Source organism: Coffea arabica, chromosome 2c, assembly GCF_036785885.1.
Source record: "Coffea arabica cultivar ET-39 chromosome 2c, Coffea Arabica ET-39 HiFi, whole genome shotgun sequence".
Lineage (NCBI taxonomy): Eukaryota > Viridiplantae > Streptophyta > Magnoliopsida > Gentianales > Rubiaceae > Coffea > Coffea arabica.
The window spans coordinates 44,873,951-44,890,359 of record NC_092312.1 but is presented as its reverse complement, the minus strand read 5'-3'; the positions used below and the strand labels follow the sequence as shown (position 1 = coordinate 44,890,359).

Sequence of the window (16,409 nt, the reverse complement as noted above, 5' to 3'; positions counted from 1 at the left end):
GGCTTTAACCTGTTGACAAACCAAGCATGTCTGAACAAATTGGGCAATTTCCTTCTTCATATTTTTCCACCAATATAGACTCTTCAAGTCTTGGTACATTTTATTCCCTCCTGGATGTACTGTAAACTTTGATCGTTGTGCCTCTTCCAAAATTTCTTTTCTAAGCCCTTCATCCTTTGGCATAACCACCCGATTTCGAAATCTTAATATTCCATCTGATCCCAAAGTGAACTCGGTCTGGTCTCCCATCTTGACTTTCTCCACCAACTTTTGCATTTCAGGGTCCTTTTCCTGAGATTCCTTAATACGTCCCAATAAAGTGGAGGTTATCACAATATTCCCCAAAATCACTTTCCTTGGTTCTAATCGGGGATTCCAATAGCTAACTTCCTCCAACAATCGAAATTCCTTAACCATCAACCCGGCCATTTGTACCTGACGGCTCAACGCATCGGCCACTACATTGGCCTTCCCAGGATGGTACTTAATAATGCAGTCATAATCTTCCAGAAATTCCATCCATCTACGTTGCCTCAAATTCAGTACTTCTGAGAAAATAAGTACTTAAGGCTTTTGTGATCTGTAAAAACCTCAAATGTCACTCCGTATAAATAGTGTCTCCATTTCTTCAAAGCAAAGACCACAGCCGCTAACTCCAAATCATGGGTCGGATAGTTCCCTTCATGCGGCTTCAATTTTCTAGAGGCATAAGCTATCACTTTATCATTTTGCATCAAAACACATCCCAAACCTTCCTTAGATGCATCTGTGTAAACCACAAAACTATCATGTCCATTTGGTAGGGCTAAAACAGGCGCTCTAGTCAACCGTCTTTTCAACTCCTGAAAACTTCCTTCACACTTAGAACTCCAAATAAATTTTCCATTTTTCTTGGTCAACTCAGTCATAGGTCCAGCAATTTTCGAAAAATCCTGGATGAATCTCCGGTAATACCCTGCCAATCCTATAAAACTCCGAACTTCCGTTGGATTTTCCGGTCGTTTCCATTTCGAAACAGCTTCCACTTTAGCTGGATCCACTTTAATCCCATCCTTAGAAATTATATGCCCTAGGAAAGTCACTTCCTTCAGCCAGAATTCACACTTGCTAAACTTAGCATATAACTGATGTTCTCTCAAGATTTGTAAAACAATTCTCAAATGTTTCTCATGATCTTTCACATTCTTAGAATACACCAAAATGTCATCAATGAAGATCACCACAAATTGATCCAAGTAAGGCTTAAAAACCCTATGCATTAAATCCATGAAAGCGGCAGGTGCATTGGTTAACCCAAAAGGCATTACTGCAAACTCGAAGTGCCCATACCTCGAGTTAAAAGCAGTCTTAGGTATGTCCTTCTCCAAAATCCTCAATTGATAGTAACCTTGCCTTAGATCCAACTTTGAAAACACTACCGCCCCTTGCAATTGATCAAACAGTTCATCGATGTGGGGTAGTGGGTATTTATTCTTAACCGTAACATCATTTAAACCTCGATAATCTATACATAACCTCAAACTCCCATCTTTCTTCTTTACAAACAAAACTGGGGCTCCCCACGGAGAATCACTCTCTCGTATAAAACCCCGTTCCAACAAATCCTGTAATTGTAACTTCAACTCCTTCAACTCAGCTGGAGCCATCCTGTATGGTGTCCTTGATATAGGTGCTGTTCCCGGAGCTAAATCAATTTTAAAAGCTATTTCCCGTTCCGGAGGTAGAGACTCCAATTCTTCAGGAAAAACATCAGAAAATTCTTTTACTACTGGTGTGTCCTCCAGATTCACCTTATCGTTAGGGGTATTAATAAGAAAAGCCAAATACCCTTGAGCTCCTTTACTTAATAATTTTCTAGCCCGAATTCCCGAAATAAGTGCAGACGAGGCTAACTTACCCCTCACATCCAATTTCAGGGTTGCCTCCCCTGGAATACACAATTCTACAATTTTCGTCCTACAATTCAGTTGGGCATTATGGGCTAACCAATCCATCCCTAGGATCACATCATATCCTTTAATCGCTAAGCCTATCAAATCGGCCAGCAATTTTCTTTCCCTCACGCAAACTTCACTATTCTTATACACCATATTAGCAATTAGACTTTTGTCCCCAGTGGGTGTTTTGACCTCCAAGTCATATGGTAACTTAATTGGCTTCAAGTCTATTCCACTCATGAAATCAGGGTTTACAAAAGAGTGCGTTGCACCCGGATCAATTAAAACCCTAGCTAGGCGGTGAAAGATTGGAATTGTACCTTCGACCACTTCGGTCGCATCTGGAGCTTGTGGATAATCCAATGCGTAGACCCTAGCCGGTACTTTCGGTCAACTCCCTCCGGCACTGGTCTGCTTAGAGGTTGATTTTTCAGGTCTCTGCAGGTTTCCCCCTGTCTTTGACGATTTCGGACAATTTGCAATCTGATGCTCAGTGCTCCCACACAGTAAGCATTTTCCCAACTTTCTCCAGCAGTCATCCTCAGAGTGGTTGGGTTTACCACAATACCCACAAGTAACTTGAGGGGTCACAGTCGATCCAACAGATGGTGCTCCCCTAGCTTGAGTCGTCCCGCTACGACCTCCCCTAGATAGAGCTCCCCTAGAAGCTCCAGCAGTTCTCGTTCCCCCTTCCCCTCTTCCCTTTTTAGAAGGGTGTACAAACTTACTGGTCTGCCCAGTAGTGCGACTAGGGAAATTCCTTTTTCTATTGTGAAAATCCCTCACTTGAGATCTTGCATTCTCAACCCTTTGCGCTTTCTCTAAAGCCTCAGTAAAAGTAGAGATTTGGGCTGCAGCCAGGCCCTCCTGAAGTTCCACATTAAGTCCCTGTATGAACCTTCTAATCCTTCTCCGTTCATTGGCTACTAGCTCAGGAGCATATTTGGAAAGTTTAGTGAACTTCCCTTCATACTCTGCTACAGTAAGGGTTCCTTGTTTCAACTTAATAAATTCGTCCTCCCTTTTCTCTTGGATCAAGGGCGGAAGAAACTTTTCATTAAACTCCCGGGTGAAATTTGTGAGAACCCTAACTTCCCTCAATTTTCTTGGCCTTTGGCTTACTTTCTTTGCCCCATTTTAGTGAAAATTTGTCAACCCCTTTTGGTTTAAAGTATGAAAGGTCGTGGATATGTGCAATCATGTATGAGATATGTATGGATGTGTATGTGGTAGAAATACGTTTGAGCGCGACAATCGAATTCGGAAGAAAAAAAAAAAGAAAAAATTTTGGAAAGCTGAAGTGGCCAAATCCGGCCGGATAGCTGGCCGGATTGCCCTGCGTTTTTGAAAAAAAAATGTTTTCTCTCGGCCTCATATCCGGCCAGGAATCCGGCCGGGAATCCGGCCAGAATCCGACCGGATTCTGATGTGACACAGCCGGTCAGGAGCTTTGACCGGCTGTTTCTTCCTTCTTATCCCCTTGGTTCACCAAAATATCTTCATTTCCTCTTCTTGTCCAGCCGTGAGCTTTGAGAGCAAAGAGAGAAAAACTCTTCAATCTCCATCTTTGATTTTTGCTTCAATCTTGAAACTTCACCAATGGATTTTTAATTCCCTCCATACAAGTGAGCTTCTTGGAAGGTTAAAGCTTTTGGGTGGAGTGTTTTGGCAAGGGAAGCTTTGAATTGCTAGTCTTCTTGAGTTGTGAGGTAAGATGCTTAAGAAAGTTCTCTTTTACATTGATAATGGTTAAGTTGTGAATTATAAGGGTTGGAAATGTCATTTTGTGAGTGATATTTTGATTTGGGTTGATTTATGGTGACATTTTATTTTTTTATTATGATTTTTCTATTTGAATTTGATGTTGTCTATGTGGCCATGTAAGATGAAGGGGAATGATATAGAATGAGGCTAGTTAATGTAAATGATGGTTTAATGCAAGGAATTCTTGTTTGAAAGGAAATTTGGAAAAGTTAGGGTGTCACACCCTTCAATTCTGGCCGGCCCTGTTTAGCATAGTTAGAGGCCGAATTGGCCTTTGCTTAAAACATGAAAGTTGTAGGTATTGATGTGTTAGAGGTGCCTGTAAAATTTCAGGTCAATCGGAGTAATGTAGAGTGAGAAAAGTCGAATTTACCCCTGCTGCTCTGGTTTCATCCGAACTTGGGAATTGTTGCAGTAATTAGCTATTTTGGCTAGGAAAACTTCTGAACTGGTTGTAGAGGTCTTCTAATGAAATGTAGCCTGATGTCCTAGCTATCATTTGGGTTTGGAATCAATGGATTTGGACCTAAGTAGACCGAATTGTAGTTCGTTAACCAGAACGTGGTTTGTCCACCTGTATTTTGCAGTTCTGAACTAGTGTCTTGTATCTTTGACCTAGTTTCACTACAAACTGGATTAAGTGACCTTCTACATTGTTGTAGCCCTGCCTCTTAGCTTCGAAACGGTGGGTCTTACACCCTAAACCAATAATCGTAGTGCCTTTAGTGCTATTTCCGTAAAATGTTGTCACGCATTGTTTTATCTGAAAGTGTTTCTAGCTTGCTTTTCGTATTTATTGTTGTATTTATATGAATTTAAGCCTAGTGATCGGCTTTTGGACATGAGGTTATTCTATATGACATGTTGGGACTGATTTGAGAAAATAATGAAGCCATTAATGGCTGGAAAATAGGTAAACACAAGGGACATGCCGTCCGTTTGTTTTCTTGGAAATTGAATGAGTTAAAGTGGTTTTTGGAAATGTATTTTGTATCAAGTTGGGTGTATTTCCTAGAGAATTTCATTGGGTCTTTCAAATAGGGATTCGAGGGCTAAGTTCTAGTTAAACTTGTATATTTCCGCAAGGCAACTAATGTGACCCTTTTACCGTTCGAAAACATGTTACCTCTTCGATTTGAACCACCAAATGTTTACTTACCCCGTATTCAAAATAAAGAGGTATGAATTAGGGGTTTTATCGGCCAAGTTAGGGTTTTCTCGGCCACAAGTGAACTACTTTCAAGTAAGGTTTTAAGAGTCCTCTTTTCCATATGATTCTCATCAAAACCCTTATTATATAACCGCTACTTGAATATATAGTGGCTTGTAGCTGCACGAATGATTCTTTATAATTCCAAGAGAATATTTCCTTAGCCTATCTATTGGGATTTTAATTTGTTATAGTTAAGTGTTTCTTTTAGAGACTTTATAACCCTCTCGGTTTGGGTCGCATTAGGGTTATTCTTGTCTACGGATCCAAGTGCGCTCTTTACACTTTGAAGGTCTTTTATACGTTTACTCGCGAATAGTCGGGTATTTCTTAATTGCATCTAAATCATGTTAGATGGATTGTAATGCGATCTTTGTGGAATTTTAGGTTTCTTTGGTGATTGAGAATTGGGCGTTGTTTTGCGGTTATAGGTGAGTGTTCCTTATTTGTTATATTTTCTGATTATCTGGCTTGTTTGAATGATTGATAACATGTTAAACGCTTTCAATGATTGCTAAAACGATTTTCGAGGCGAGTGTGTACTTTACCGCACTTAGCCTAAATGATTGTGAAATTTTAATGATTGAGCGATTGAAATGTTAATTGTGCATGAATGTAGGCCTTCGGGCTGAACTGGCCATAGCCCCTTGTTACCGGTTGTCTCGAGCCAGTCGAACTCGGTCGAGCGATTAGGAACTTGGGTGAACGATCCGGTATACTCGAGTATTACCCTGTAGGTTGGTGGAGCCTGGCCAAAAGCCAGGGACGGGGAGAATGAATGAATGAATGAATGAATGAATGAATGAACGAGGGGTTTTATTTATACAAAAATGCATTTTCAAATGATTGAAGGTTGGAGAATGGAAGGAGAATGAATGAATGAATGAATGAACGATTGGCTCCTTGTGAGCCCGTATCCTTTTAATGAATGTGTTTATCGCTTTATTGTACTTGTATCGTGAATTGTTGTTTACATGCATTTGTTTCTCTTGTTGCCTATGTGTACGGAACCTCACTGAGCTTTCCAGCTCATCCCTTTAGTTTTTGTTTTCCTTAGCAGGGGAAGACGTGCGAGGACGGAAGCTACGAATAGATTAGCCGTTTTAGTACTTTTGTTTCTTTTGTTTGGTTCTCGCCCCAATGTTTGGTGGGCTGGTTGTATGGAGAATGGGGAACCTTTGTACAAAAGTTGTTTTGCTTTTGGAATAAATATGTATATAAGTTTACGTTAAGTTTGAAATTTTTGTTATTTCGATTGTTGTGTGGATTTTCTTGCCTTCTCTTATAGCAACTGACTGAGTCCCGGCGAGAGCTGGGCAGACGGTCCGCCGATACCCTGGGGTACGCCCTAGGGAGAAGTGGGACCGTTACAAAATTCTCCCAAGTCCAAGGGGTTCGAGCTCTTTCCCATTTTCCTTTTATCAAATCCCACCAAGCACGGGCTACTCCCTCAAATTGAAAAGCAGCAAAGTTCACTCGCCTATCCTCAGTATAGTCTAGAGCGGCGAATATGTTGGTCATCCTTTCTAACCAGTTCTCCGCTACTTCGGGGTCAGGTTCACCCATAAACTTAGGCGGGTTAAACTTTAGGAATCTTTCCAGGGCTCTATCCTCTCCCCTATCCTGGCCCCCAGGTTGGTTAAATGGTCCAGGACCCTGTCTCTCCGCTAGACGTTCTAGGATATCAGTCATCCTATTGATGGCAGTAGCCACTTGGTTACCCTCAACGTTTTCCTGTCCCTGGGTCGGTCCAGTTGCCGATCCCTGGTCATCCCCCTGAGGTTGGGCCTGTCTAGACGCTCGCCCACGGCCTCGACCACTTCTTAATCCTTCCATTAGTCTAGACGTGCCTAGTGCAAGAAATAAATTAATTTAAGCAGAAACCAAGAATTATATCAAATTTAGAACTAACCAAGAAAGCATTGAAATTAACAATAATTTACATTTATAAGCATGTCAAGTTCGTACAATTAGCAAGTTAGGGACAATTCGCAAAATATAGCACACAGGTGCTCAAAAGTATACTTTTAGTCACAGAAGACTAAAGTAAGAACAAGTGCCCAAAAGTAGGCCACACAAGCATGCAAAATACAATGGCCTCGGCACTCGCGTCACCCTAACTAGTCCTAACTGTACCAATCAAAAGTCAAAAGAGGTCAACGACCAAGATCCTAGTCCATAGCAGGGCTATCAGGAGGAACCTCCTCCTCGGGATCCTCCTCGGGATCCTCCTCCTCATCATCCGGATTCACTGCAGTAGCGTCCTCAACCAGACTAGTAGCATCAACCAGCATCTCGAAAGCCCGAGTACGGACATCCCGTGCTAACCTAATGAGTCGAGCTCTAGTATCCCGAAGCTCCTCATTAACCACTGCAGATGTGGCTACCTCACCCTCTAGCACCTCCTCAAGCTCAGCAATCCGCTCACCCTGAGCGCCAACCATCTGCCTAAGCTCATCTACCTCAGCCTGTAAATCACGGTTGGCATCCACCAACTGACGACGCTCGTCGTCCAAAGCAAGCACCACATAGTCCGGGTAGGCGAAAGTCAACCTACACGAACATCGAGGGTATCTATCATACGGTGAGTAGCGTACTCGATCTCCTCCCGCTAGAGGTCGGTAGAATATAGTCCTAAGAGGCTCATAATGACCATTCGCATGGCCATTCCCATTAGCTGCCTGGGCTCCGTTTCCATCAGCCATCCCTGTAAAATAATAACAATAATAATATTTTTCAGGTTAGAAACTTAAATCACTACCTAATTCCAATATCCTGCAATGCATGCCTAACTTAATCGTTGGTTCATCCCAATCATCACTTGAGGTAGGACTAACTTAGTTGCTAGCTCGCCTCAAGTATCACTTAGGGTAGGATTAAGTTATCCCATATCGAGTCTTAAAGGTAGAGTATCTAATATGTCTCCCATATAGACCTCAAACCTAGGCTCTGATACCAACTGTGACGCCCCACATCTCCCTAAGGCGGACCAAAGGGTATCCGCGGACGCCTGCCCAGCTCACGCCAGGACTCAAGCAATTCCATTCAATATCAAACCGCACTAATCACTTCGATGAGAACAACATGAATACAATAATGCGGAAGCGTTCAAGCTTAGTAAGTCACTTAATGTATATTCAGTACATCGGGTAATCATGAAACGACTTAAATTCAAAGTACACATCAGGGCCCAAACTTTTCAAGTTTACAATTTCCAAAAAGTACAACCCAAACCAGGGCCTAGTCAAAATATATAACAGAAGTCTTAACAAAATTACAACGGATGGTTTCACCATATTTCTCCAAGAGTCGGTCCTGTTAAGGAAAACAAAACTATAGGGTGAGCGAAACGCTCGTGAGGCCAAGAACACACATGCAAGCACTTAGTCAAATAACAAACCCAATTTAATAAATAAAACCATGTCTTTTCAATAATCAATTATTCAAACAGGAAAAGTAATCAGAAACAATTCAAGGATATAGTAGCTCTCAGGAGCTAAGTTCCACTCGATCTGCCGTTGTCATTCGTATACCTTCCCGCATTGACCCTCCTGTCAACCGGGTCGGTATTTCCATTTCCGTAGATCACCACTTACTTTCCTCCGTCCACCGTACACCCCAAGGGACCACAAGTCTATTATTGGGCGATACTCTACGAGTATGCCAAGCAAGACCTCATATTAGGTCGAGCTTAGGTGTATCTCATGGCTCGTCCGAATCCCCGACCAAGCCCATTGCTGGCTCGAGTCTAAGGACGGCCTATGAGTTTGGGCGTCCCCCATTCATTGGAAGGTCGAGGAGGTTCACTCCAACGACACAAGCATTCATGACATAACATTGCATTTCATTCATTCATTCAATACATTTCATTCATTCATTTGAAATTAGAACGAGTGCGATAAAGTACGCACCCGCCCTTATTTTTAAAACTTTCAACAAATACCACAATTAAGCAAGTATCAAAATTCACACACTTGACACTCACCGAGCAATTCAATAAGAATTATTTTCCGGAAGTTCAAGTGTCCACGGTGAGATCCTCTTGAAGGTCTCCTTGCGCGCCTGGCAATTTAATAGTGGATAATCACACAATTAACCCACTTATCAAGAAAGATTGTACACTAGTACAATCTAAGAATTATTTTGCAAAAAGGAACCTCAATTACACGTAAATCGAGGTTCAACTTGCCTTTTATTAGGTACAATAGTATTTGAGTTTTTATCATGAAAATCGTAAGCAAAACGTTTAAGAATATCAAAAGAATAAAGAGTTCTTGAAAAAACTCTATTTCTTTGAAGTTGGAAAATTTTTTCCAGTTTTACGATAAATCTTTGAAAAATCATAACTCGCTCGGTATAAGTCGAGAATTGGAAAACTTTATACCGTTGGAAACCTCTTAGAGAGTACTATAAGTTCCTAGAAGACACTTTTCCATGAATCAAAGTGAAAAGTGGTCAAAAATGAGCTTGAAGATGCAGGGTTGGTTCACAAGGCAGAATGAAGTTGGTTTTTGGCCAACTTTGAAAATTCGGCACGATTCGCACGTTGCAAACCGGCCTCTGAAATTTTCAGCTCAATTAGTGCTGCAAGTGAAGTGTATGACAAAACAAGCGCATCAAGAATCGGAGTCTCGAGCACCGAGATACGGTAGCCCGAAGTTGAGCAAATTCAAGACTGGATGAGAATTTTCCAGCTTTGAACCTCTAACTTTAGTAATTCAATTGGGTATCGAAACGAACTTGAATCGGCACCAAAATTGGCAGTATTTCAATACTATATGGAAGGTATCTCTCTATCGAATTTCGGGGAAAAATACCTTCGGCAAGGTAGTTAATTAGCCAACCAAAGTTCAAGAAAAATCCTAAGGCAAACTGCCTTTGACTTTCATCTTCCAAATTTTCCAATCGTTTAACCAAGAAAGTTATCCAACCATGGTTCATTTGTGAAATAAGGGTCTAAGATATACCCATGATACCTTTGGTAAGTGTTTAATATCAAGAACATCAACTAACAAGTTCACTCCAAGATTTTGTTCCAAACCAGTCCAAAGATTAGGGTTTTTCCAAAACAGAGCAGTCCACTTGATTCAGTCACAACTCAGTCATTATAGCTCGAAATTGAGCATGGCTTACGCCGTTGGAAAATACATTCATAGAGTTAAAATATCACAGAAGAAATCATTTCCAAATTCGGCACCCATCTGGTTCAAATTCGGGCATCAAGTTGCTGCCTGAACACTTCATTCCAGATGAACAGAATAACAGGACAGCGAACTTAAAACATTTGGTTCGGCTTGCTCACAAAGAATCAGAACGTTCATTATATACCAAATTAAAGCTAGGAATGTCTAGTTTCAAACGCCACCGACGGCACATGATTTCGACATCCGAGGACAGAGTTATAGCCAAAATACTACTGCTGGTCAGAGCATACGCGAATCAGTTTTCCAGATTTGCTGGTTTCTAAAAAAAATTCATTTGCCCATTCAAACCTCATTATTTTTCAATGCAATTTTTCACACATCTAATACATCCTACAAACATCCAATTCAAGCCATTAAACCATTAAAAATTGGCCTGGAAATGGCCGAACATGGCAGGGGCAAAATCGGAAAGTTTAGCTTCTTACACCCAATGAAGTTCCTACCAATTACCCACCACTAATGCATCATTATAACTACTAAACCAACAATATAATCACCATTAATTATCACATCAGCAACAACAACCCAAGTGTGGGAATTCCAAGAGCCCACAATCACATTTTTACACCATAATCAAGTAACTAAGTGCATGCATGAGCTTAATCTTGTCATATAATCTCCAAAAGATAAGAATCCAAGGGTTGATCATTACCTATTCCTTTGGTTTGCAAGGTCAGAATTTTCGGCCCTCTTGAAGCTCCAAGAAACCGTGACAGCTCCCCTCCTCCTTAGCTAGATATAATCTCCAAGAGGTTTGCTAAGTGGTCTCCAAGTTTGGTGTGATTTGGAGGTGATTTGGGGTGGTTTTGGGTGAGATTAGTGTGCAGAAATTTTAGAACAAGGAGTTAGAGAGAGGGAGTGTTTTGGCCGGCCATGAGGAGGGAGAAGAGAGAGTGTGTTTGATCTAAGTTAGCTTCCAAGAGAAGGTGCAATGTGTGGTGCAAAATCACCCAAAAGTCAACTCTCATTGGGGGCCGTTTGGTGCGATTACGGCTCGATTTTTCGCGCGTTTGGTTCACTAGTGCACTAAACCTCCAAGGCATATATATTCATGTAAATATTATTCACTCTTAATTGTCCCGGAATAAGGGTCTAAAGTCCCTCAAATGAAGTCGCGCGTGTGAAAACGCGTACCGTCAATTTTACCGCTATAACGCGAAACTTTCGAAAAATTCTTTTAACGATTGCACTACTAACTATCACTTGAATATTTATTCATAAAATTTCCTATTTTAGGACCATGGTACAAGTCTCCAATATTCCAAGCTTATTGTGCTACTACGCGGATAAAATCTCCAAGTACTATTCACTATTTTTACTAAACGCGCTCTAGGAAATTAATTTCGAAACGAATCATTTTAAAAATATAACGAAGTTATATTACCATGTATTTAGGTCTAATAAGACTAGAAAATATTCCTTGGAAATAAAATTCAATTAAATAATTTATTAAGCCATAAATTAGGCATAAAATAATAGTTTTTTTTTTTTTGCGAGTCCTCACACGGCCACACATCACACAAACATACACATCTTGAAATTCAACATTTACATACCAAAATGGCATACCAAATTATCCCATAAGTTTATACATGTACGGTTGCAAATTACAATTCAACGATGGGTTGGGTCAAAATGAGTTTAGGGTTTTGCCCAAAAGGAGCTATTCAAAATATATATATACATAAGCTCAACTCGGCAATCCATATTCATCGCCTTTCCAAAAGTATTCAATTTCCTGTAAGGAAAAAAAATGGAATACAGTGAGCTTACACCCAGTGAGATACTATCACTCAAGCAACCAAGTTCATATAAGCATAAAGCTTTTCATTTCAAATCATCACAAGTAAACCAAGAGCACACATTAATAGAGTTGATAAAAGGATACGGATGGCTCTCAAGAGCCCCTTTCCTCGCTTGCATTCTTGATCAAACCTCATTGACCCTCCGTCAATGTTTAAGAGTAACCAACCGTAGGCTCCACTTTACTTCCATTCCTTCCACCCAACATACCCCTACCGGACCCGAACTCCAAACAGTATAAATTTGGTAATACTCGAGTATACCGGAATCAAGAGTCTCACTACTACAAGATTCCATATAACAGTCCCCATGGCTCGTCAATTTTCACGACCAAGCCCTCGCCGGCTCGATCCAATTGATTACTAATGAGGTTGAGCTCAGTAGTAACAGTAATGGCCGTTGGATACTCGTCCAAACGACACCAAATCCAGTATATCAGGTATCATTTAAATACTAAGGTGAAACAGTAACACAATCGTATATAGTATCAAAAGGGGCGAGGGCGATCAAGTACACCCTCACTTTAATCAGTTTCAATGGCAAATAGGCCCTCAAGGCATCAAGTTCAAGTATAGCAAAGCCACATTGTAAACAAACAAGTGAGTAGTACACTCACCAAGCAAGCAAATGAGATTTCATCAACTTCCGCTCAATGAGCGTCTAGGACCACCGTCACGTCCTAAAACATTCAAATAAGCATAATAAGACTCAATTACAATAAATAACGAAATCCACATACCACCAAAATAAGGTTCCACTGGAATGTATACGCACTAGAGTAAACCAGGGAAATCCGGAAATGGAATTAAGCTCTAATCCAAAAAAATAGTTTTTGACATAATTTTGTGGTTTTGCCACCATTGGCACTACGATTATCGGATGGAGGTGCAAGATACACCGTTTCGAAGCTAACAAATAGGGCTACAATGTTCTAGAAGGTCACTCAGTCCAGTTCATAGTGCAACTAGGTCAAAAATGCAGGATACTAAACCAGAACCGCAAAAACAGGTGAGCAAACCGTATTCTGGTTAACGAACTGTAATTCAGGCTACCTAAATCCAAATCAAGTAATTCTAAAGCCATCCGAATAGGGCTACAATGTTCTAGAAGGTCACTCAATCCAGTTCATAGTGCAACTAGGTCAAAAATGCAGGATACTAAACCAGAACCGCAAAAACAGGTGAGCAAACTGTATTCTGGTTAACGAACTGTAATTCAGGCTACCTAAGTCCAAATCAAGTGATTCCAAAGCCATCTGAAAGCTAAGACATCAGGGTACATTTCTTCAGAAGACCTCAACAACCAAATGAGAAGTATTCCCAACCAAATTAGCCAATTACAGAAGCAATTCTCAAGTTCGGGTAAAAACAGGGCAGCAGGGATATTTCAGTCTTTTCACAAGCTACGCTACTCCGATTGGCCTGAAATTTTTCCCTACAACTTTCATGTTTTAACCCAAGGCTAATTCGGCCTCTAACTATGATGAACAGTGCCAGGCAGAATGAAGGAAATGAAACCCCAACTTTCCAAATTTCCTTCCAAAACAGAAATTTTCTGCAATTAACCACACTTTCCACCTTCTAGCTTCCTTCAATATCATTTCCAATCATCATACATGGACACACAATAATAATCATATGAAAAAAGAAAAATCACAAATAAATATAAAACTTTACCAAATTCAACTAAAATCAAGATATAATCCACAAAATTACCTCTTAGGCTACCACAAATCATGAATTAAACATCATTAGATGGAGGAGAGGGGTTCCTTCACTACTCACCTTAGTAATACAAGAGAGAGAGCAACTAATCACCTTAGCCTTACAAACAACTCCACTAAACACCTCACAATCACTAAGTGAAGGGGTTTTATGGAACAAATGCAAGATCAAATGGTTGATTTGTTGAATTTGAGCAAGATGGAAGCAAGAATTTGAAGAGCTTTTCCCTTTCTTTTTGCTTGAAGTGGCCGGCCAAGATGAGGAAGAAAATGGTGAATTTTTGGTAATTTTTTTGATTTATTTGGTCAAATGGTAAAAGGTGAATAGTAGTCATAAAGTACAACCAATCTCTAAGTGACACTTGTCACTTCATTAAATGCATAGCTATCACTTTTTTTCCTCTCACACCAATCCACTTGGTAACCTCTAATTATCTCTTAGCACCCGATAATTTAAGCCCAGTATCCAAAACTTAACCTAATTGGCCGAATTTTTTCGAATTTTCCGCACTAGCGGGTCCCACGTCCGGTATACGCTCTTAATTTCTCAAAACCTAACCGATACTAGAAAAATCATCTAAAAACTATATTTACTCATAAAAATTATCGGGAAAATTTTGCTAATAAAGAAAATGCAGAAAACATGCCATTAAAGAGAATAAAACCTACAAAATGAGAAAATTACGGGTTCTCACACTGGACAACACAACAGGCATGCCTCGTCAGAAAAATGGCGGTGCTTGAAAACACAATAGATGATGTCTCACCAGAGAGGTTCAGTTCAACCACTACAGAAGAGTAGTAGTCGGTCTACAACCACACAAGTACGAATAAGTTCAAAAGCAGGGTCAAAAGCAGGGTTCAAACAAATAAGTTCAAAAGCAGAGCCAATTACTTCAAGTTCAAGGAGCACAGGTACGAATAAGAACTCACAAAATCCAAGTCCACTTACAGGTCGTATACGAACCAAACTACTTGCTCATGCGTAAATGAAATACCATATATTCAAGGGTAAAATACATAAAACCCCCCTGTGGTTAAGGAAATTAACACGAAACTTCCTCATTGTTTAAAAACTCCCACATAACCTCCTTGTGCTTTGGACTAATTTGGAAAATGGACGGAAATCATCCAAATTGACGGCGTTTGAGATGCACTAGTGTATTAAGGGAGTTTCAAGTGACATTGTCAAGGACAATTTAGTATTTTGTAGTGTTTTGTCATTTTTTTTGTTTATTTTCCTTCTCCATTTCTTCCCTGCTCACAACCAAACTGGTCAATAACACCAAAATGGTCAACGACACTGGTGAACACCAATCATCTATCAGTACCGCCACTGGTGATCAGTAGCTCCACCATCACCAACAATCACCAGAAACTCTACCATCAATCATCACTCTGCTGTGGTATTCCCTCTGCCGTGGAAATCTCAGGGCCAACCACTGGCAGGAGGTCGCCGACGACGTCGCTTCTAGATGCCCCATCGGCAACGCCAAAACGGCCGTTCAGTGCCGGCACAAGATGGAGAAGCTGAGGAAACGTTACCGTGCCGAGATCCAACGCGCCGCCCCTTACGGCGGATCTAAGAGCCACAGGTATTGCTCCGCCTGGGTCCACTTTAAACGCATGGACGCCATGTAAAAAGGTCCCAATTCCTCCGCTGCGGCGGAAGCCGATGAGGATGAAGAAGATCAGGAAGAGTCACATGTTAAGCCCATTGGAGATATATATAACACCAATAGCTTGAATCATACGGGCAGTTATATCAATAATAATAGTAGTAACTGGAGTAGTTTTCATAGGGGTATGGTGAACGGAGGCACTGGGTTTCGAATTAGGATCACGGGAAGGGGGAACGTGGGGCTTGCCGCGGCTGCCAAGGTATATAGTAGATTTGATGATGTGGGTGGGCCTAACCCTAACACTGGTGTAAATTATGAGTCTACTAAAGCTTTGAGAGATGGGTTTGGCGGGAGAAGTGATATCGGGAAAAGGGTTGTCGGAGGTGATGTGAAAACGAGAGACTCGTTAGCAGAAATGGTGTCAGCCATATGGGTTCTGGGAGATGGGTTCGTGAGGATGGAAAGGATGAAGATGGACATGATAAGGGAAGTGGAGGAAATGAGGATGGAGATGGAGATGGAGATAAAGAGGACTGAAATGATTCGTGAGTCGCAACAGAGGATTGGTGATGAAGATGATACATTTTATAAAATTTTAAATGAGCCCCTTAGTTCTACCTTTGTTTCAAATGAAGGAAAAAAGTTTTTAAAACTTTAATTGAGCCCTGAGCTAAACTTTGATTCAGTTTGTAAATAGGGTTAATATAGGAAATTTATATCTTTTCGTCAATTTGGATGTTTTCTGTCCATTTTCCAAATTAGTCCAAAGCACAAGGAGGTTATGTGGGAGTTTTTAAACAATGAGGAAGTTTCGTATCAATTTCCTTAACCACTGGGGGGTTTTATGTATTTTACCCTATATTCAATCAAATCAGGTCCACTAATTGTATATAAGAGCACACTCGCCTAAACAAGTTCAAGTCTCAAGTGAACTCAGCCTAGTTAGTCTCAAGCAGTTCAAGTAGTTCAAATCCCAACACTTAAAAATCGGGTGGTGCCAACCTTCATCAAACAAGAAGACTAGAAGAAGGATGCAAAATCAAAAGTTTTCTCAACAATTCCGGCCACCACCATAATCTATCAAAACCCAAGCCAAACACTTATTGGACAAGTCCAAATCATTATTTCAATCTCCTCATTCAGTTA

At 40.7% G+C, this 16,409-nt stretch overlaps 1 pseudogene; it reads left to right on the top strand.

The window, feature by feature from the left end:
- The window catches only part of LOC113724373 (uncharacterized), a 29,077-nt pseudogene extending 13,156 nt beyond the window's left edge, over window positions 1-15,921 (top strand).
- Window positions 15,922-16,409: the final 488 nt, after the last annotated feature.